Source organism: Euprymna scolopes, chromosome 20 (assembly GCF_053919585.1).
Source record: "Euprymna scolopes isolate OS-2025 chromosome 20, ASM5391958v1, whole genome shotgun sequence".
NCBI classification, from domain to species: Eukaryota; Metazoa; Mollusca; class Cephalopoda; order Sepiida; family Sepiolidae; genus Euprymna; species Euprymna scolopes.
In genome coordinates, this window is record NC_136501.1 from 80,853,068 (window position 1) to 80,875,450 (window position 22,383).

Here is a 22,383-nt window from a genome sequence, read left to right on the forward strand (position 1 = left end):
TAGTTAAAAAAATATGACACATTGACTCTCTGGTGAGATATTGGACTAGCTCCGAAAGGAACCAACGACTCCCGCATTCCACAGAAGCCCCCGTCCACAGCAATATCTCACACTACACCTAGACTTGGAAGGTGCATATGTTGGTAAGCAACGGGTAACAGATAAAGTGCTCACCAATGTACTGCTAGTGATCCACCTCATCACATAACACGTTAAACGCAGCCAGGGAACACCACAGAAGACAGATGATGTCGGCACCCCTCAGAACTCTCTCGAATCAAGGGGCGTGAACCTGGCTGAAGGCATGTTCAATATATAACCAAAGGCCAGCCACCCATCACTCCTCCCAAAGTAAAATGGCAGAGTCGAAAACGCCTCAGGGACCTCTGACCTCCACCCGCTTCCAGGCATTGAAGCCTCCCTTATTTTTTCCACAGGTCTGAAAACAGAAATGATTCTCTTAATAATTGCGTGAAGAGTACCTTTTGTGTTATGAATGTTATCAACTCTGTTATATAAAAAAAAATTTGTCGCAGCTTTTTTTTTAATGTTTTGATTTAAAACATTGTTGGTTTGAGCGTCCTAAATTATGAGATGAAAAATGAATGAATATCTTAGTGAAAGAGAGTTGTCGCCCTCAGCAGAATGACAAATTGTAAAATAACACCTTTTTTTATTCAAGAAAATCACATTTTATTCTGTCTCTAGGGTGGGAAAGCGTCGATATTACAATTAATGAATTGGTGGACAAAGGTAGGCAATTTTAATGCATGTGGAAACTCAAAATAATCACTGATTACCTCCCCTTATGTTCTCAAAAACCATAGCCTCGTCGGTGAAAAAAAAAAAAAAAGTATGTGATCATTTTTTGTGATTTTTGGAATATACAATCTTCTTTCAGTAACAAATAGGTAAATATAAAAGTTTTTCGGTAAAATCCCTTCAAAGCGTATTGAAGCTAGATGAGAAAAAGCTGTGTACACATTACAAATGTTTCTTTTCTGTTTCTTATGTTATACATTAGTATGTTAGGGGTCATATCAAGTTAAATGTTTATTTACTGTACTCATCTGAACTAGAGAAAATCATGATTAAAATAACCGACATTTTTTTTTTTTTTTTTTTTACACGGTGGCCACTACTTATCAAGGCCCGGAAGCCACTCAGGGATAAGGGTTATTGCAAGTACAGTACGTTAGTGTGGAGATTTGATGAAGTGTTTACTTAAGGGGGCGGTTCATTAGTCCAGTTAAAACAGACAGAAGTATATAGAAGCAACTGTAAGATAGAAACAGTGACAACTAAGAAAAAATTTACTGAACCCACTAAAAAACGCATTAAAGCACAAAGATTAGGAACCTGCGATTTCTGGAAAAGCTACAACAGTGTAGTAAATAATGGGCTATCAACAATTTCCCCACTAACCAAAAATCATTAGGTTGTTTGCTCAGCAACAGAGAAGGCTAACATGCTTGCCAGTCGGTTTGCCCCAAACTCCACACTGGACCCTGCTAACCACCCCCTCCCTGATTTTACTTTGCGGACAGATGCCATGCTAGACAATCTGAAAATCACCCCTGCTCAGGTGAATGCTATCATAAAAAACCTGGACACTTCAAAAGCATGTAGACCCGATCTCATCCTGGCAGTGCTATTAAAAAAATGCTCCACTGAAGTAGCTCCAGTTCTCTCCAAACTCTACAACAAATGCCTTAATAAATCTTGCTTTGCAGACTGCTGGAAAACTACTTCTGTGGTACCAGTTTTCAAGAATTCTGACGAAAGAACCGACCCATTAAATTATCGCCCCATTAGCCTCTTCCCACTTTTCGCTAAAATATTTGAGTCCATAATTAACCAAGCTCTAGTTCATCACCTTACAGATGCTAAACTTCTGACTGACCAACAATATGGATTTAGGCAACCCGTTCCAGAGCAGATATCCTAACTGTAATCTCTGAACGTATATACCATTCACTGGACGAAGCAGGGGAGGGTAGAGTGGTAGCTCTAGATATATCTAAGGCTTTTGACAGGTTATGGCATAAAGGTCTTCTCAGAAAAATCAGATGATACGTTATCACTGGACGAATACTAAACATAATTAAATCCTTCTTAGATAAGAGAAAAATCCAGGTTATCCTCGACGGTCGTACATCTAAACAATATGATTGATAAATGCGGGAGTGCCTCAGGGGTCTATCCTGGGATCTTTATTATTCCTAATATTCATAAATGCCCCCCCCTCCAACAAAATTGCCTCTGAGATGGGTATATATGCTGATGACACCGCACTCTATAACAGGTACGATAGGAAACCAAATGAACACATATATAAATAAATGGCAGAAACACTAGAGGATGACCTCCGATCTGTAGTGGAATGGGGACAAAAATGGATGGTCACGTTCAATGATGCCAAGACTAAACTAGTTTCATTCAGTAATTACAAGAAACCTTCTCTACCACCTATAGCAATGGCCAACGACTCTTTATCTGAGAGTACATCTTTCAAACTCCTTAGCCTTACGTTCACAGGAAACATGAGTTGGAATGATTACATTGAGTGCATTGCCGGTATCGCTGCAGAGAATGTAGACTCTCTCTACCATGCTAGAAAGCTACTAACACCCGAAAGTATCCTATACCTCTATAAGGCCACCATTCGCCAGTGTATGGAGTATTGTTGTCATATTTGGGCTGGTGCATCTGCTACTAGTCTCTCGCTCCTAGATAAAGTACAAAAGAGAGTCTCTAACCTGATAGGTCCTGAACTGTCATCTAAGCTGCAGTCTCTGTCCCACCAACGAAATGTTGCATCCCTCTGCCAAGTATTTTAATTGTGAATGCTCTGACGAACTGCAAGCACTTGTGCCCCTATGACGTAAATACCCCCGACAAACAGCTAAATCCCACCCCTTCAGTAGAGATCCCTAGATGTAGGAGAGCTTTCTACTCCAGTAGTTTCTTCCCTTAAACCGCTAGACTTTGGAATTCTATTCAGGCTCCCTGCTTCCCCGACTGTACTGACATGCAGAAGTTCAAGTGTAACGTGAACCGACATCTTACTGCCCAACTCCCTACATAGTACCCCAGTATCTTATGTTCCTGATAGTAGCCCCCTACACCAAAGTGGTAATGTGCCTTGTTTGGGGTGAAAATGTTAAAAAAAAAAAAAAAAAAAAAAAAAAAAAAAAAAGGTCTTGTGTAAATAATGAAGAATATGAAATATGGTCGACGTTCAGGTGATCAAAAAGATCAAGCGTACCATAAAACGAAATGAGACCAAATTGCTAACTCGGAAATTCTAAAAGAAACAATTTAAACAAATTTTATTTTATATAAATGCAACAAAAACAACAACAAAAGAAAACGTGAAAAAATAATTTAAACAATTAAATTAATTTTTTGAAATGTTTTTTTTTAATTATAATAAATTCAACGAGATCCTATGCTGCATTAAAATAAATTCTACTTAAATTTATTTTAATTAAAAATTCATTCTACATAAAAACATTTGAAAAAAAAATTTCAAATGTTTTTATGTAGAATAAATGCATGCGATGCAGCATAGGATCTCGTTGAATTTATTTGTTCCCACTCAAAGATTTTTGTTTATTGCTACAAGTGCTAATCTGGACTTGCACCACTTTTCCTATTAATAATTACCTAGAACTACAATCTCCGGCAAAAAAAATCTCCCCTCCCCCCCCCCCCAAAAAAAAAAACGGCCAAACAAAAAATATCCATCCAAAAAGACCCCCCCCCAAATATCCATCAAAAAAAAAAAAAAAAAAAAAAGTACCCCCCCCCCCAAAAAAATCCGAAAAGCGTAATAATAAAAAAGAACTTCTTTCCTACTCCCTCGAACCAACTGCATACAACATTGGAGCCGGTGTGTATTTTGCTAGAGAGGCCTCACTCGTGTATGTCAGCCAAAATAAAAAATTTTTTTGGTAACCTGAAAGTCTTATCGATAATAATGATACAAATTAATTGATAAGTAGGAGAGAAGCTCGTTCAGATCAGCCGGAAAAAAACTTATCTGCATAAGTAAAGACTTTTCTTTTACAATTTTTCTGCTAATATACACTCATGGCCAAAAAAATGGGCTAAGAGTGAAAGGAAGAAATCGATTTTTCAATATTTTTCCATGATTTTTTGTTAATTTTAGCTGAAAGTTTCTTTTTTGTAGATCATTATTATTATAGCATATAATAATAAGTGGAAAAATTAATCCTAAAAATGGTAAGACCGCATCTTGACGAGGATATAAAAAACCGAATTGCAGGATTAAGGCAGTCCAAAATGACTTACAAGCAGATTTTTGATATTTTAAGAAAAGAAAAAGGGAAAACATCTTTTTCTGCAGTGAAGCGAATTGGTCAAAGGTTTGAAGTCCAACGCTTGGTAAAAGAGAAATCTGGATCTGGTCGCCCTAAAGCATTCACTTTGAAGGATGACCACAGGCTTAAATTAACTCTTTTGAAGGATCGAAAGAAAACTTATGTTGACCATAGCAAAGAATTCAATACGGGCTGGAAATTCTTTCTAGATATACAATATCTAGACGAATGAAAGAAATGGGATTTTCCTCTAAAAAGGTGTGCAAAGAAGCCATTTTTATCTAAGAAGAATGATATCATCAATGATAGAAAGAGATTTTCCTCATGTTATGGCAAGAAAGATACAGACTGGTTCAGGATGAATCAAGATTTTGACTTGTCAGTGATGCTGCCGATGCTCCCGAACAGTGCAATTGAAGAACTGGAGAAAGATTTTTGCCAAGTTGCATAAAAACGACAGTTAAACACGGGAATGGAGGGATAATGGTATGGGAAACTTACTGCAGCAGGAGTTGGGGAACTTATTAGATGTGAGAAGTCAATCAATGCAAAGGAATACATTCGAATATTAGATACAGAACCGTTACTAAGTATTCAGAAGCTGGGAATATCCCAGAACATTATTTTTCAACATGATAATGCCCCTGCACACACTGCTAAAATCATAAAAAATGGCTTTCTGATAATTCAATTAATTTGATGTTTTGGCCAGTTCAAAGCCCCAATTTAAAACTAATCGAGAATATTTGGTTCATAATATCTCGTGCATTGACCAGAAGAACTTTTTTGAACAATGACAAACTGTGGGAAGCTGTGCAAAGCGAATGGAATAGTATCTCCCCTTCAGTGTTACACTTTGGTTGAGAGCATGTCTAAAAGGATTGATCGTTTAAAGAAAAGAAAAAGGAATGCAATTCTATCCTAAGCATTTGTCTTGTTCTGTGTTATTAGTCTCGTTTAAGTTTCCTTGTTCAATATAGCTTTTAGTGCAATAAAAGCTATTAAATTTGGTTGGCCCATTTTTTTGCTCACGAGTGTATATATATATAATCTATAATAATTTTTTTGCTCACGAGTATATATATATAATCTATAATAATTTTTTTGCTCACGAGTGTATATATATAATCTATAATAATTTTTTTGCTCACGAGTGTATATATATAATCTATAATAATTTTTTTGCTCACGAGTGTATATATATAATCTATAATAATTTTTTTGCTCACGAGTGTATATATATAATCTATAATAATTTTTTTGCTCACGAGTGTATATATATAATCTATAATAATTTTTTTGCTCACGAGTGTATATATATAATCTATAATAATTTTTTTGCTCACGAGTGTATATATATAATCTATAATAATTTTTTTGCTCACGAGTGTATATATATAATCTATAATAATTTTTTTGCTCACGAGTGTATATATATATAATCTATAATAATTTTTTTGCTCACGAGTGTATATATATAATCTATAATAATTTTTTTGCTCACGAGTGTATATATATAATCTATAATAATTTTTTTGCTCACGAGTGTATATATATAATCTATAATAATTTTTTTGCTCACGAGTGTATATATATAATCTATAATAATTTTTTTGCTCACGAGTGTATATATATAATCTATAATAATTTTTTTGCTCACGAGTGTATATATATAATCTATAATAATCGGAGGAAGAAAAAATAAAACGCATGGGGGGATCACTCTTGTACAGGTCCGCCTAGAACTCAAATCACAATATGGAATATTTTAACCAGTATTTTGCTATTCAAATATGAAGGAAGATGCCTTAAGCCAACGTTTATTTACAATAAATACACGACGTGTACGTAAGGAGAAAAATATAGTATCTGTTCTGATACTTCACTTCAGGTTTCATGTCCTCGGTCAATGAAGGAGGCATTCTTCTACACGAGTCAATTTTTATTTTCGTCCTAATCCACTGTGCCCTGGATTTTTCTTACATTAAAAGCTCATCTCGCGTCTAACCGAGGCTACCGAGATATATCCCGATGGCCGTGGTCTAACTCTGGCCACGTGAAGAAGAAGCAAGCCAATAACGAGGTTTATGTGGTGTAATAATTACACTATAATGTACATTGTGAATACTTTATAATTTTTCAGAAGAAAAAAATAGAATCAAACTTTTTCTTCATGAAGAAATGTTTGTAAAGAACGAATGAATTCAGTGTTCATTTTCTTTTCTTTCTCAAATCGTTGTTGTTGAATATTGGATTTGCAATTTAAAAGTTTTACCTCGAATTCCCATATTTCCTTCAAACAATCGTAAACTTCTCGAGCCGTAGAAGTTGCCAATGATTCTTCGAACGTTTCTGTGTGTTTAGCATTTGTTTTACTTCTCAGTTCGATATTAATTTCGTTTGCATCTTTCTTTTGTAACTGCAACATGGCCTGAATTTCCTTAAGCAGTTTGAGTGTCTCCTCTTTCTCTTTTTTTTGCTTTTCAACTGCTTCATACGACATAGCTCCAAAAGGAAAAGAAGAAATCATTCAAATGAAGGAACGATTACACTTATTTGCTACACACTTATCTCCCTTTGTAGTGAGAAAATTCTCGGACCACTTGTGTTTCTCGTCTATTAACTGAAATTAAATCGAAATAAAAAATAAAATTCTGGAAAACTCAAACAAATTTTTAAGAATGTAAACATAATTATTTTGAATTATTTTTCAGTCAGTTAAAGTCATTCTTAATTTTTTGCGTGACTGTTACCGGAATCGGTGCCAAGGCAAAATAGGCCCTCGGTATTTTTTCTCGCGTCTCTGTGCGTGTTCTTTTTTTTTATTTTTAAGTTTTCCAATCTTTTTTTTTTTATTATTTTTTTTTTATTATTATTATTAAGAAGAAGAAGAAGAAGAATTATTGAACCCACGTTTTGCAACCTTTGGTACTCCTTGGGCGTTGAGTTCCACGGCGACCAGCATAAAAACAAGCGTCCCTTCCATGCACACGTAACATTTTTTATTTACTGACGTTACCGTAGTAACGAAACGATTATTTGTCACATTATTTAAAAAATAAAAAAAGTTTTACTCTTTAAAAGAAAAAAGTTACTAAACATTTATTAATAATGTCTCACTCTTAGTAAAAGTCTTTTACAGACATTTGTTTTTAAATTTCTTTTTAAATGACTACTTGGTACTGGTCGCGATTAGAGTTCCCTGCCGAACACCCTAAAAAAACACTGACTTCTCCCCGCGCATGAGCAAAGGACATGTTTTAGTTGCCATAGTAACTAAACGATCATGAATTTTTATCGACTTTGTTTTACTGTTTATGAATATTGAAATAAAAGACATTACTACACATTTATTAATAATATCTCACTTTTAATCACTTTTATCGACTTTTTTTTTTACTGTTTTACTGTTTATGTGTCACTTTTATCGACTTTTTCTTTTCTTTTTTAATAGCATTTTCTTAAAATGAATATTAAAATAATTTCCCAACTTTTTTCATTTCTATGTGTTTTAGTTTTTAGTTTTGTGTGTTGAATGAAACTTTTTTTTTTCATTACAACAATAGTTATCGGCCCCGGTTCTTTGGCTGACAAACGACATCTGTCGGCGGTTCTTGAAACTAAATTACACGCATTCTCTTCATGTTACTGACATGTAGAAGTGTCAATGTTGCCGTAGGTGTTATTGTAAATTAACACTTAGCTAATTCCGTAAAATGAGATTCTACTTTTTTAGGCGAATTTGCACCCTCCCCATGTTAAGAATGGCTTTTTAAATAATAACTTTATTTCAGCGCGGATCATAAGTGCACTAGCACCCATTTTTTTTATTAATAAATGTTTAGTAATTATTTTTCTTTTAATATTCATAAACAGTGAAAACGTCATTTAAAAAGAAAATGCTATTTAAAAAAGAAAAGAAAAAGTCGATAAAAGTGACACATAAAAACAGTAAAAAAAAGAAGTCGATAAAAGTGATTAAAAACAAAGGCGATAAAAGTGAGATATTATGCAAATTCGCCTAAAAAAGTAGAATCTCATTTTACGGAATTAGCTAAGAGTGTTAATTTACAATAACACCTATGGCACCATTGGCACTTCTGCATGTCAGTAACATGAAGAGAATGCGTGTAATTTAGTTTCAAGAACCGCCGACAGATGTCGTTTGTCAGCCAAAGAACCGGGGCCGATAACTATTGTTGTAATGAAAAAAAAAGTTTCATTCAACACACAAAACTAAAAACTAAAACACATAGAAATGAAAAAAGTTGGGAAATTATTTTAATATTCATTTTAAGAAAATGCTATTAAAAAAGAAAAGAAAAAGTCGATAAAAGTGACACATAAACAGTAAAACAGTAAAAAAAAAAGTCGATAAAAGTGATTAAATGTGAGATATTATTAATAAATGTGTAGTAATGTCTTTTATTTCAATATTCATAAACAGTAAAACAAAGTCGATAAAAATTCATGATCGTTTAGTGTGAAACTGTTTCTGGCACTTGTCCCAATCTAGGCGACATATTGTACCAGTAGACAGCTTGCTCCGGCGGTGCCCCCTCTCCCTGTCACTACCTTTATTGTCCAGTAGTGTTTTTCCACAATCCCGTTGCTACTGAGTCTATAGGCAGCTCTGTAGAATTGACGGACGTTCCATTTCCTCGGTACATCCATAACTGCTACCGATTAAAATGAAATCTCATTGTTGGTTAGCAGCTTTTCCATCAGACCTCACTCTAGAAACACCACATCAAAGGCTCCGCTATTTCACTGGCCGTTTCACCATATAGCCTTCTCCATAAGGTAAAGCGCCTGGGGTCACAGTCAATGATTGTCATATAAAGTTCCCCCCTCCTGTAATGGATGATATCAACTGCCAATCTTGCCCAAATCCCATTTCACCTAGTTCTCCTGCTTGTTGCGTGCTTGGAGAAGGGTCAATTGAGTGACACCTGTTGCACATCCTGACCATTTTCTTCACTTGTTCCTTGTGGACACTTGGATCAACTTTCTCACTAGAAACAACGTCCTTGGTTGGTCCTATGGTTCAGATCATGCAGCTCTCGCACCCCAAAAATATCCAAATTAGACACTGCAGCGGCATCCTCTTTTTTTTTTGGCATAAACTTTTTCATTCTTGTAAGAACATCTACTTTGTTCTTCTCAGAGGTCACCATGGTTATGTGCAATTTCAGGGAAAACTCCTGCATCAGCTCAGCCAGCATCCATAGCCTGCACTTCACAATCATTTCTGGGGGCTCTTTCATTTTTATCCTTTTATCATTGGTAATTACCGATTTTTAGCCAGGCAAACGGTGGCAGAGTTTGTATTATGCCGATGTCGTATAGTTCCCATTTCAAGGCCAGATTCACTCCTTTGGTAACCGTGTCCAATTCTGCCACATTGATGTGACTAGCATCATTCTTCTTCCTTAGTCAGGCTGTGTCTTCCGCAACTACTCTACCCACTTCCAAGACGACACCTGTTGCAATGCTGCTTGCATCACACCACACGACTCCATCCAATGTTTGTGGCATGTTCCATATTCCCCAAACTGGGTCTTGCCTTTCCACTTCTTTCAGGACCTCTTCGATTAAGGTGGCCATTCTTCCTCCCACTTTATCATCCCATCCTCTTCGTTTGGCATACCTCCTGATATAACTGCACGCTGTTCTAAACCAGCCAGCAATGAAGTAATGCCCGATCAGCCTGCTGCATATTGGAAAAAGCTCCCACTTGTTGAGCTTTTCTTTCATTTGCGGGACCTCGTTCCCTCTTCAAAATTCCAATCCACCTAATGCACTTTGTCACAGCTTTAGCCCCAAGGCTGCTTCCCTGTCCAATTTTTCTGGTGCCTCGGCAAACAGCCTGTACTCCTTCAAGTAAGCCACTACCTTCTTTGCAGTCACCAGAGTTTTATTTATGATGCTGTCATCAATGTATGAGCTTCAACACCATCTTTTTCCCCCATTCTTTCCAGAATCTTCCTCAGAATAGTTGACATGATTTTGGGTGCCGAGTTCAGTCCGAACTCCACTCTCGTAAGTATGTTTTGCCTTTATATTTGACCAACTGGTACTTCCAGAGTTTCTTGGCGACACGGAGTTGAAAATAGGCAGATTTTAGATCAACTAATGTAGACGCACTGTTCATTTGCCTCCATTCTCTAATGATCTCACTGCATACATCTACAGTATCACCCCCAATATGGCACTCAATATGTTGATTCAACTCTCAGAAATCCAGGATTGGTCTGACCTTTTCTTTCATCGGTTGCAAAACGGCCATCAATGGCAAGATACCCAATTCGATATTTTCTGGAATAAGCTGTATCCTCAATGGTCAGTCTCCAGAAGTACTCATAATCCAACAGAAAGAGTCATTTGGGCAGATTTTAGGGAGGAAATAAAATTTTTAAAAAGCGAGTAGTGTATTTTCAGAAAGGAAGCGAGGAAGAAGACAAGTGGACACAAAGAAATTCTTGTCGACATAGCAGTGAATTTCGGTTCTCACTAAGAAACGGATTTCCCACTCCTGACACAAAAGAAAAAAAAAAAATCATTGGGAAATTTAATTAAGAGTTCATCCTTTTGGTGAAAAACTTTATATTTAACTTTTTTCGTGTTCCAGTCTGATTGGTGTGGATCGAAGAGAAACTTATGTTAATAAAAACATGGAATATAATTGAGATTGTCGGACTGACTTCCTCATCTTGGTTGTTATTGTCACAACGTTTCAGCCATTTTGCCCTCCGGCCTTCGTCAGGTGTTTTGTATCGAACTGGGGAACCGTTTGTTAGGAGTCTCGAACCCAACCCTTTATTATTATTACGGGGGTACCGTGTTCGGACTCCAGCTAGGCTTTGGGACATAGTTGCTGATTCTCTGTTTTGAATGTTACTTTTTCACTGCCTTCGTTCAGGATTGAACTCAGCACCTTTGGGTAACTGTAAACTAGGACGTTGTATCAAGACTATAAGGTCTCACTTAAAAAAAAAAGCAAAAAAGATTCAACATGGTTTTTAAAAAAAGGTTTTAAACTTTGGACTTTACAGGTAAATTTGCAAATAACTGTTCTTTTTTTTGTTGTTTTAAATTAGCTTATTTTATTTATTGATCTTGTATCTTCAATTTGTGACATAAATTTGAGGTGAGAAAATTAATTATTTTCATTTTAATAGACATTTCAAAATGGAGGGGGGGATGAATTAAAAAAAAAACGCTTGTGTAGAATATTATATTCGGTTTATTGGAAAGAGCATAAAATTTCACATTGAACCTGAAAATATCTTAAAAATTGAACCAATAGAAAAATTTTGATAGATTTTTAAAGTTTAAAAATTGAAAAAAATTTAACTCGTAAAATTCAATTGATTTCATTATGTAAAAAAATGGCTGCATGAACACGCGCAGGCACTTTGTAAACACTGTTTTTAAAAAAAATAAAAAATGATATTTCTATTATTTTTTAAACAACTTTAATAGTTTAGTTTGGAAGTATATTCTATAAAGAAAATTAAAAAAAACCCACTTTAAAAAGAGAATTCACAGTTTTGTGCTAGGGGTGTCAAAGATTCCCCCAAAATTCTGATACACCTAGTGTTCCACTAATGTAACAAATAAAAGGAAAATGCAAATTGTAGCATATAATTTAAATATCTATTTAAAATTAGTAAATGGCAAATTTGTAAGGGGAGAAATTCTAAAGCAAAAATGTTTAAATTTTCAATTCCCTAAAAAATTCAAAATGGCAACATGTCTAAAGAAAGAGGCACATAATTTAAATAAAAGGGGGGAAGTAGCGCAGTGCCAGGCAAAAATGGTGGAAAACAACTTGTCTCCATTTTTTTTTCCGTCACTCCTACTGCTCCTCTTCACTTTCCCTTCCCTTAAACAAAAGATGCGATACGCTAACGTAAGCAACACGTATAAAAAATATCCGGGTTCAGTGAATTCATTCACCTCCTCTTTCTCTTTTCATCATCAATTTTGCTACGCACATCGGAATTTAAATACATCAACAAAATGCGAACAAAACAGGAAATTGACTTCTTACTTTTAGGTTAAATTAATTTAAATGGTACAAAATAACTCACAATCTACGTTTGATTGCATAAATTTGATTCGATAATTAATTAGAGTCATTTGTTTCTATCATTCGGAGCGACATCATTAACATCACGTTGGTCAAATGAATACAACTTGTTTTGGTAATGTGCCTAAGTTTTTTGTTCATCGTTAATTTTGACTGTATTTTTTTAACATGAATAAAAGATTTCCTGAAGGTCCGCCCGGCCTTTTGGCCGGGATCAAAGTGTAGTATCGGTTCCGGCAGATACTGCACTTAAGATAATTTGTACCAGTCAATGGAGGGGAAACCCTCTATACTGGGACAATTATTATTTTTGGTAACCAGAGTGACCCCTTTTAGGGGAGCTGGTTTTTACCTCACATTAAAAACGGCCTTGTGCCTAATTTGCTCAGTGGGGGAGCAAATAAATACCATCTGTTCCGGCAGATACTGCAAGCTATGACTAGCAAAGACCAGATGTGGGGGCAACCCCACATGCCTGACCTTTAACCAGCTCCCATTTCCCACCTCTCAGGAGCTGGTCCCCTTTTCCCCTTCCCCCTCCCTTCACTCCTCACATTAAAAATCGGCCTTGTGCCTAATTTGCTCGGTGGGGGAGCAAATAAATACCATCTGTTCCGGCAGATGCTGCACTTAAGATAATTTGTACCAGTCAATGGAGGGGAAACCCTCTATACTGGGACAATTATTATTTTTGGTAACCAGAGTGCCCCCTTTTTTCCTACTTTTAGGGGAGCTGGTTTTTACCTCACATTAAAAACGGCCTTGTGCCTAATTTGCTCAGTGGGGGAGCAAATAAATACCATCTGTTCCGGCAGATACTGCAAGCTATGACTAGCTATGACTAGCAAAGACCAGATGTGGGGGCAACCCCACATGCCTGACCTTTAACCAGCTCCCATTTCCAACCTCTCGGGAGCTGGTCCCCTTTTCCCCTTCCCCCTCCCTTCACTCCTCACATTAAAGATCAGCCTTGTGCCTAATTTGCTCGGTGGGGGAGCAAATAAATACCATCTGTTCCGGCAGATGCTGCACTTAAGATAATTTGTACCAGTCAATGGAGGGGAAACCCTCTATACTGGGACAATTATTATTTTTGGTAACCAGAGTGCCCCCTTTTTTCCTACTTTTAGGGGAGCTGGTTTTTACTTCACATTAAAAACGGCCTTGTGCCTAATTTGCTCAGTGGGGGAGCAAATAAATACCATCTGTTCCGGCAGATGCTGCAAGCTATGACTAGCTATGACTAGCAAAGACCAGATGTGGGGGCAACCCCACATGCCTGACCATTAACCAGCTCCCATTTCCCACCTCTCGGGAGCTGGTCCCCTTTTCCCCTTCCCCCTCCCTTCACTCCTCACTTTAAAAATCGGCCTTGTGCCTAATTTGCTCGGTGGGGGAGCAAATAAATACCATCTGTTCCGGCAGATACTGCAAGCTATGACTGGCAAGGACCAGATGTGGGGGCGGCCTCACATGCCTGACCTTTGACCAGTTCCCATTTCCCACCTCTCGGGAGCTGGTCCCCTTTTCCCTTCCCCCCTCCCTTCACTCCTCACATTAAAAATTGGCCTTGTGCCTAATTTGCTCGGTGGGGGAGCAAATAAATACCATCTGTTCCGGCAGATACTGCAAGCTATGACTAGCAAAGACCAGATGTGGGGGCAACCCCACATGTCTGACCTTTAACCAGCTCCCATTTCCCACCTCTCGGGAGCTGGTCCCCTTTTCCCCTTTCCCCTCCCTTCACTCCTCACATTAAAGATCGACCTTGTGCCTAATTTGCTCGGTGGGGGAGCAAATAAATACCATCTGTTCCGGCAGATACTGCAAGCAAAGACCATATGTGGGGGTAACCCCACATATCAGACCTTGGTCAATGTAGCAATTGTCACTATCCAGTTCCCCTACTCCCCGGGGAGTTGGTCCCTATTTCCCCTTCATTCCTCACTAAAAATCGGCCTTGTGCCTAATTTGCTCGGTGGGGGAGCAAATAAATACCATCTGTTCTGACACAGATGCTGCAAGCAATGACTAGCAAAGACCATATGTGGGGGTAACCCCACATATATGAACTTGGTCAAACAGACCACAGTTACTATCCAGCTCCGATTTCCCACCTCTCTGGAGTAGGATCCCCCCTTTCCCTACCCCCTCCCTCTCTCTCCATATTAAAAAACGGCCTTGTGCCTAATTTGCTCAGTGGGGAAGCAAATAAATACTGTCTCTCTCCAGCTTCCCTACTCCCCGGGGAGTTGGCCCCCATTTCCACTTCACTCTCCACAGTAAAAAACGGTCTTCTGCTTAATTTGCTCAGTGGGAAAGCAAATAAATCCAATCAATTCGCCCTCACCTCCATGCGGGGCTTGGCACCAAATATCAAGCAAAGACCATTGCCCTTGTGGCAATCAGTTATTGGTCAATGTAGAGGAAACCCTTCATACGAATTGTCACTATCCAGCCCCTCTACTCCCCAGGGAGTTGGTCCCCATTTCCCGTTCACTCTCCACATTAAAAAAAGGCCCTGTGCCTAATCTTCATCCCCCATTAGGCTGCAAAGTCTATTTTGAACTCTGTCAAGATGTGGCAATAATACTCCATCCTTGAACATACCTGTCTCTTATGTAGGTAGAGAATTTCATTAGCAGGTAGATATTTACTGGATCAATAGAAGGTTCCTACCATTTTTCCATCAACCTTGGCAACGTATTTGATATGTGTGTTCCATTTCAGACCAGGAGTAAAGGTCAAGCCTAGAAGCTTGTCAAAACATGAAGCCTCCCCAAGACAAGAATGATTCATTTCAATTGATGCTAAATAAGCATCAGAACGTTGATAATGTAGATAGAAGCTTGGTTTTAGATGCATTAAAAGTAATCAGACACTTTATTCCCCATGGTACCCCATGGTACCCCATGCTCAAGATCAGAGGAGAGAGAATCAGAGAGAACTTGGTTATTTACAGCTTTTGATGTGCTGCCATAGATGGTAGTGTCATCAGAATAAATGTCTATGAATGATCTAAGGATGTGATTTGGAAGATCATTGATGTAGAATAGGAAGAGAATTGGACCCAGGATGGGCCCCTGAGGGACTCCAGCATTAATAATGTGAGCTTCTGATTTCTACCCATCTACCACTACTCTTATGAACCTATCAGAGAGAAATGATTTAATAATTGAAAAGACATTTCCGGCTATACTATAGCTGGAGATCTTGTTAAGTAGATCTATAATTAAATAACTGAAGTGTTATTTATTCTGCACTTCAAATCACCAATTTCTCGGTTAAATTCTACACTGTTGTCAAAACTTCCGACTTACAAACGCAACGATCTTTCCAGCTGACTTCTACACGTCTATGTAAGTAACATGCCTTCTCTCAACTCGCCTCATACTCAGTTCACGTCCGCTTTTATAGACCAATCTCGTTTGCATAAATATTCACAGTCACGTGATTATTCACCATAAGACAAACTGTCTCGCCATGTTAGTTTTTCCTTTCTTTCTCTTTCATTTTGTTCCATGAGCGACACTTTGAATCATGCACACGTGCTAGTCAAGTAAGTCACGCATTTCCCTATGAGACCTTTATGCCATACCCTATCAAAGGGCTTTAATATGTCAAGAGCAATTTCCCTAGCAGCCTCCATCGATAAATTTGCTAATGAGATATAACTGTAAGCACATCTACTGTAGGTCTAGCAGAATGGAAACCATATTGCATGTCACTAAGAAGGTTATTTTTGCTGAGGTGGTTGACTACTTCTCTATTTAACACAGATTCCAGTAACTTACTCATGCTGCACAGGAGACTTATTGGTCTGTACTAAGAAGGAGATGACTAATCACCTGAATTCTTAAATACATGATTCCTACTGATGAGATTTTCTTTGCCATTGAGATAGTAATTTGCCAATACAGATTGCTTTATGATAGTGATTGAAATAGTTTTCCATTGATCTGTTTCTCTTGTGAATATTAATGCCCCCTAAAAAAACATTTTAAATACTCCAAAGAAACTGAAATTTGTGTAATATTTATTAATTGATGTCCAATAGCTAGTCTTAAAACTTTACAAAAAACCAAGCTCTCTGAATTTTTACAAGAGCTTTCACCTCATTTTATCTCCTTTAAATAAAACTAAATTCAACTAAATATAGCTTACATTTGAATCACTTACACCTAGCAGCTGTGTTCCAAAATTCATAATTGATCAGTCATTTTGTGTAGGAGTGAATCCTGTGAACGTAAATATAAACATACTTAACTTTACACACACACACAAGCACACACACACACACACAAGCACACACACACACACACTTAGTGATGACGATAAAAATAAATTATAATCCTTATACAATAACCTATCAAGATACAGAAAGCTCTACACGGATGAATGGAGCAAATAATATAAGATATAATTAATGACAGTTCAAAGCTAAATAAACTTTATTTGATCATCAAATATATAAGGAAAACATGTGACCTATTTCTTTCTTATTCTTATATATATTAGTGGCCTAGCAAGGTCACAGGGGAGACAACCGGAGCAGCAAAATTGAAGCTGGCTTGTAGGACACCATATCCATAATATAAAGCTGAATGTGTGTGTGTGTGTGTGTGTGTGTGTGTGTGGTCACGAATAGGCTCTTATATGGTTGACTATTTTAAAAAAATGATTACATATAATGATAGATGATGTATCGAGACACAGGAATGGGTATGTTTGATCTGGCAGAACGGTGGTTCATTAAAATTGTGGAGTCTGCATTTGCGCCTGGTCCACAATGTATGGAAATAAAAAATTAAAAAATTAAAAAAAACGTTTACAAGTGTTTTTGATAGAGATGTACATAAGACTACTTTGATAAGTATGTTTTAACTTAAATAGGGATGGTATAATAAAATTGTGGGGTCTGCGTTCGTGCCTGGCCTCCATAGAATGGAAATAGGCACAAACTTTAATAAAGACTTTTCATATCTATCTGCGTAAGTATACTTTGATAATTATGTTTCAGTTTGAAGAAATATGGTATAATAAAATTATGAGGTGTTCGTTCGCACCTGACCTCCATAGAATGGAAATATGTCACAAAGTTTAACAAAGTTTTTTAATATAGATCCACAGAATATTGTGATAAGTGTGTCAGTGTGAACAGGTATTGTATAATAAATTATGGGTTTTATCTATTTTATTTTTACTTTCATCATATTTTGCTTTGGTTTTGATACCTCCAAATTCGAAGCTCTTTACAACCCTTCCTTCTTATAACCTATCATACTTTCATAAATCAGAGTCCATTTTCTGTAGGCTGTTTTTGAACCCAGTCAACGACGAGTACTTTTGCTAGTAGTATATTTGTATATATATATATATATATATATATATATATATATATATATATATATATATATATATATACTTTTGCTAGTAGTATATATGTATATATATATATATATATATATATATATATATATATATATATATATATAATGTAGGGAAATTTGGGCATATTTTATTGGTTTGAAAATATAGGGTTTTTTATAACAATTGCCATAAAATTTTAACCATGGAATAGTGTTATAATCTTCAAAAAGCCTGCAAATTTTCATGTATTTTGTCCCATAGAACCAAAGATATGAGCATTTCAATATTCAGTATAGATATACCACCATTTTTGGCAATTTTATGTAAGTTCCAAATCTCATTGACTATTGATCAGAATTTAACAAATGAAGGCTCGTTGGAAAGGTAATGACCTGAATGGTGTAATGCGCTATGTGACATTTGCCCTTAAGGTCACAAATTTAGGAAATCATCCATCATCCAGAGCCTATTTTTGGCAACTTTTTTTTACAGCTATAAAATGTTTCATGTTTTCCTAGTTTTGCATATGAATTATAAAATGTCTGATATTTCCCCAAAACTTCTGGCGTTGAGCGAGAGGAAACTAAAACTTGCTGCTATGGTTCCAAAGGATCTGAAATAACAGCAACAGGAGACTTGATTCAAAATATTTCTTATATGTGTTATATTGCATATCTCTTCAGATTTGCATAAACAAAGCACGAAATCAGCAGGAGCAGTGATAGTGACAATAATGGCAGTGCTGAGACGAATCCTGTTCATCGACACAAGCAACACAAACATACCAAATGCACATGAGAGCGTGAAAGCCTGTTTTTTTCTGTGTCTACATCAATGGCATAATTGGCAAGTTATCCTAGCAAGAAAACTACTAGGGGGAACCATTCATCGAAAAAAAAAAAAAAAAAAGAATTAAGTTTGAAGTATGAACATCACAGCCAACGACCTTCCTGCACATCTATATATCTATAAAAGTGAAATTGTGTGTGTATGTGTGTGTGTGTGTGTGTGTGTGTGTGTGTGTGTCTGTGTACATTTCCCTACACAATAACTCTGTCAATTTTCAGTCTACAGACTCGAAATTTGATATACAGGGTACTGAGATTTGGGAAAATCTTTGTAATCCATTTTCGGCCAGAAATTTGGCTATCAAGGGGTCAAAGTTCAACAATATGATCTTTGAGAACTCTACCAAACTCCTCTGACAATTTTGAGTATAAACAATTTAAATTTTAGATATAGGTTACTTGAATATTGATCTAACTTAATAACTTGATTTGAGCCCAAAACAATAAATATTAAGGGGCCATAATAGGGGTCAAATTAAAAAAAATTTGAGCTCTGTGGTCAAATTACTCAGACAATTTCTGGTCTAAACATTTGAAATTTTGCATAAAGGGTATTCAGAGATAGGGCAAGCTTTTTAATCGGTTTGGGTCGGAAATTTGAGCTATCAATATATAAATGTATGTATGTATGTATATATGTTTGCATGTCTGCCTAAACCTTTCGACAGAGGCAACGGATTTTCACAAGATCAGTATCGTTTTGAAGCTCGACCCTTCAGACGACAAATACCAAAATATTGGCTAAAACATTAATTTCTTCACCCTCAACTGGGCACTTTTCAACAGAGGGGGGTCGCTTTTCTTGCCGATATTTTTGAAAGTCATCCCCTCTTTTCGATTGTCTAGCTTTAATTTAAACCTACATCACTTCCGGTTTGGTGGTGGTCGTAACAGCAAAGATGTCACGTTTTTCCCTCATTCTTTTCTTCCTTCGCAGTACGGGTTCGAGCCTGCCTTCCTACTACCACTTTTTTTCTTTTGCTCAACACGCACCTCCAAACACCCGGGAAACACCGGGCACCCATGCTAGTATATTAATACAAATAGTTAACCTATGGAACACAATGAGAGTATAATTCTTACTCAAATACATCTATGAGTTTATCAGCATCAATTCAATACAGACAAGTGACACCCCCCCCCCCCCCGCCGCCAAACAAATGACTTCCTACAGTACGTTAAGACTTGGAAACTAACACAACTTTGAAAGGAAAATGACACATCAACACCCGGAGCCATCATGTCTTCAACTACATCTGCGGGCCAAGTATAAATACAATTGGTTTTTGACAACCAGACAGAATAGGCTAGATTGCCGAACAGTGAGGTTGTCTGTTGATGCTGCCATCCCAGCAGCAGCTAAAGCCACAGCATCAGCAGCAGCCAGCTGTCATCAACCTCATCCTAGACGACACCTGTAGCAGCTTTCCAGACTACCCCTTCTTTGCCAGTGATTCCCAAGAGCCTGTTAGTTTTAACTAAACAAAAAATATATGAATAAACACAATTGCCCAATTACGTTTACACATTTATTATACACTGACAAACATTTAAACAACAATAAAACACAATACAATAGCGACAGTTCGATAAGACTCACCGACTGGTGGAAAAAGTTCTCAAAGCTCACCTTGTGGTGGAACGAAGCTTCTCCTCTTCTTAAGAGGGAAAAGGCAACACGTCTGCCCGTGACCAAAGGGAAAAACCAACCAACCTTAAAGCAGGGGCAGATTACTCCTCCCCAGTGTCCTCTAATTTTTAGTCCCCTACAACACTCCCCCCCCCCAAAAAAAAAATACAGAGTAGTTTTAATTGAATGTTGTGAGAGGATTGTTTTTTTTGTTTTTTTTTTATGTAGAGACAAAGTCTCTTAAATGGGCAGGCCATTTTACCTGTCTGCCCGAACATGTTTTTTTATAAGGGCGTTTTTCTAATGTCACTTCGACTGGCATCCTTTGTGAGGGATCTACTTCTAAATATGCATCCTCGAGTGTTGCGGGTTTCAACCTGTCAATTCTTCTTCGTCCTTAATGAGGATGCTGAAATACTTCTTGTTTTTCCTGTTGACTTTAAAAGGTCCGCAGTACGGTGGTTGCAGGGCATGCGACCTAGCTGTATCGCGAACAAACACATGTGTGCATGTCTCTAGTGCCTTTGGCACATATGTGTTAGCGCACTTGTTTATTCCTGATGAAGAATATGCCATTTTGGCCATGGTTCTTGTCAGTCTATCAACGAATGATGCGGGGTCCCAAACTTTATTTGGTGTATCACAAAAGTATTGTGCTGGCAGGCATAGTGTGGTACCATACAGCGCTTCTGCTGCTGAGCAATTCATATCCTTCTTCACTACTGTGCGCAAACCCAGCAAAATTAGAGGAAGGTGTTCTAACCACTTTGTATTGCTGGTAAGCATTGCGCGTAAAGAGGCCTTTAGGCTGCGATGTAGATGTTCGACTGCTCCGTTTACTTGTGGATGGTATGCTGTCATGTGTATACTTCTGGTGCACAAAAGTCCTGAGAGTTTATGAAACAGTTCGGACTTGAACTGTCTACCTCTGTCAGTTGTCATGTTTTCCGGGACACCGAATCTTGCTACCCATCCAGCAAGGAAAATTCTGGCTGTTGTGTATGCTGTCATATCCGGCATTGGTAAGGCTTCAAACCACCTTGAAAATCTGTCGACACATGTCAAAAGATAGCATTGGCCTTCACATGTCGGAAATGGACCGGTGATGTTGAGGTGTATGTGCTTGAACCTCTCATCAGGTACTGGAAATGTGCCTAGTGGTGCACGTGTATGTCGACCGACCTTTTGACACTGCACACACTTCTTTGTCCATTTCTCGCACGTCTGCTTTCATCCTCGGCCAGACATACCTGTCTGTCATCAAACGTATCGACACATTGGCCCCTAGGTGTGATAACCCGTATACCGCGTTGAATATGTCTTTCCTTAAGGATGCTGGGACATATGGGCGCAGTTTGTTAGTGCTGATATTACACACTATTTTTCTAGGGCTGTTGGGGTGTGCCATTTTCACCAGCTGCAGTGATGTTCCATTATTCTGCAGAAGCTTCTGCAGGTGCTCATTTTTTTCTTGCTCCATAGCTAAGGTGTTGGCTTCGACGGAAAGTCCCAATGTGAAGGAGTTTATTCCTCGTGACAGTGTATCTGCTGGTATGTTGTCAGCTCCCTTCACGTGCCTGACATCCGATGTAAACTGTAGGATATAGTTCAACTGACGAACCTCTCGGGGAGAGTATTTGTCTGAGGAGGACTGCAGAGCGCCTAATAGAGGCTTGTGGTCAGTCACCAAGTAGAATGGCTGTCCCTCTAGGAGCTGCTGATAATGTCTTATTGCGGAAAACGAGGCCAACAACTCTCTGGAAAATGTGCTATAGCATATTTCTGCGTCAGTTAATTTCCTGGAGAAGAAAGAAATAGGTCGCCAGTTCCTATTACATTTTTGCTGCAGGACTGCTCCAATTCCAGTTGCAGATGCATCTACTGCCAGGCAAAGTTCACTATCGGGTTGAATGTGGGACAGCTTTGCGGTGTCTTCTAACATGGCCTTTACTTTGTTGAATGCTGCTATTGCTTCCTCCGATAGTGTAATGTTGCAGTTCTTCACATTTGTCAGCATACCTGTCAATGGCAAAAGTACTTGGGAAACATGAGGGAGAAACCTACGATAGAAGTTAACTAATCCTAAAAATTGCT

General features: G+C 37.6%; 1 long non-coding RNA gene across 1 annotated transcript; it reads right to left on the minus strand.

Moving 5' to 3' along the window:
• Positions 1–6,152: 6,152 nt before the first annotated feature.
• LOC145241489 (uncharacterized) lies at positions 6,153–7,918 on the minus strand. The gene is made up of 2 exons (XR_013862562.1): positions 7,260–7,918; positions 6,153–6,969 (listed from the first exon to the last, which is right to left on the minus strand). It is a non-coding gene; the product is annotated as an uncharacterized LOC145241489 (long non-coding RNA).
• Positions 7,919–22,383: the final 14,465 nt, after the last annotated feature.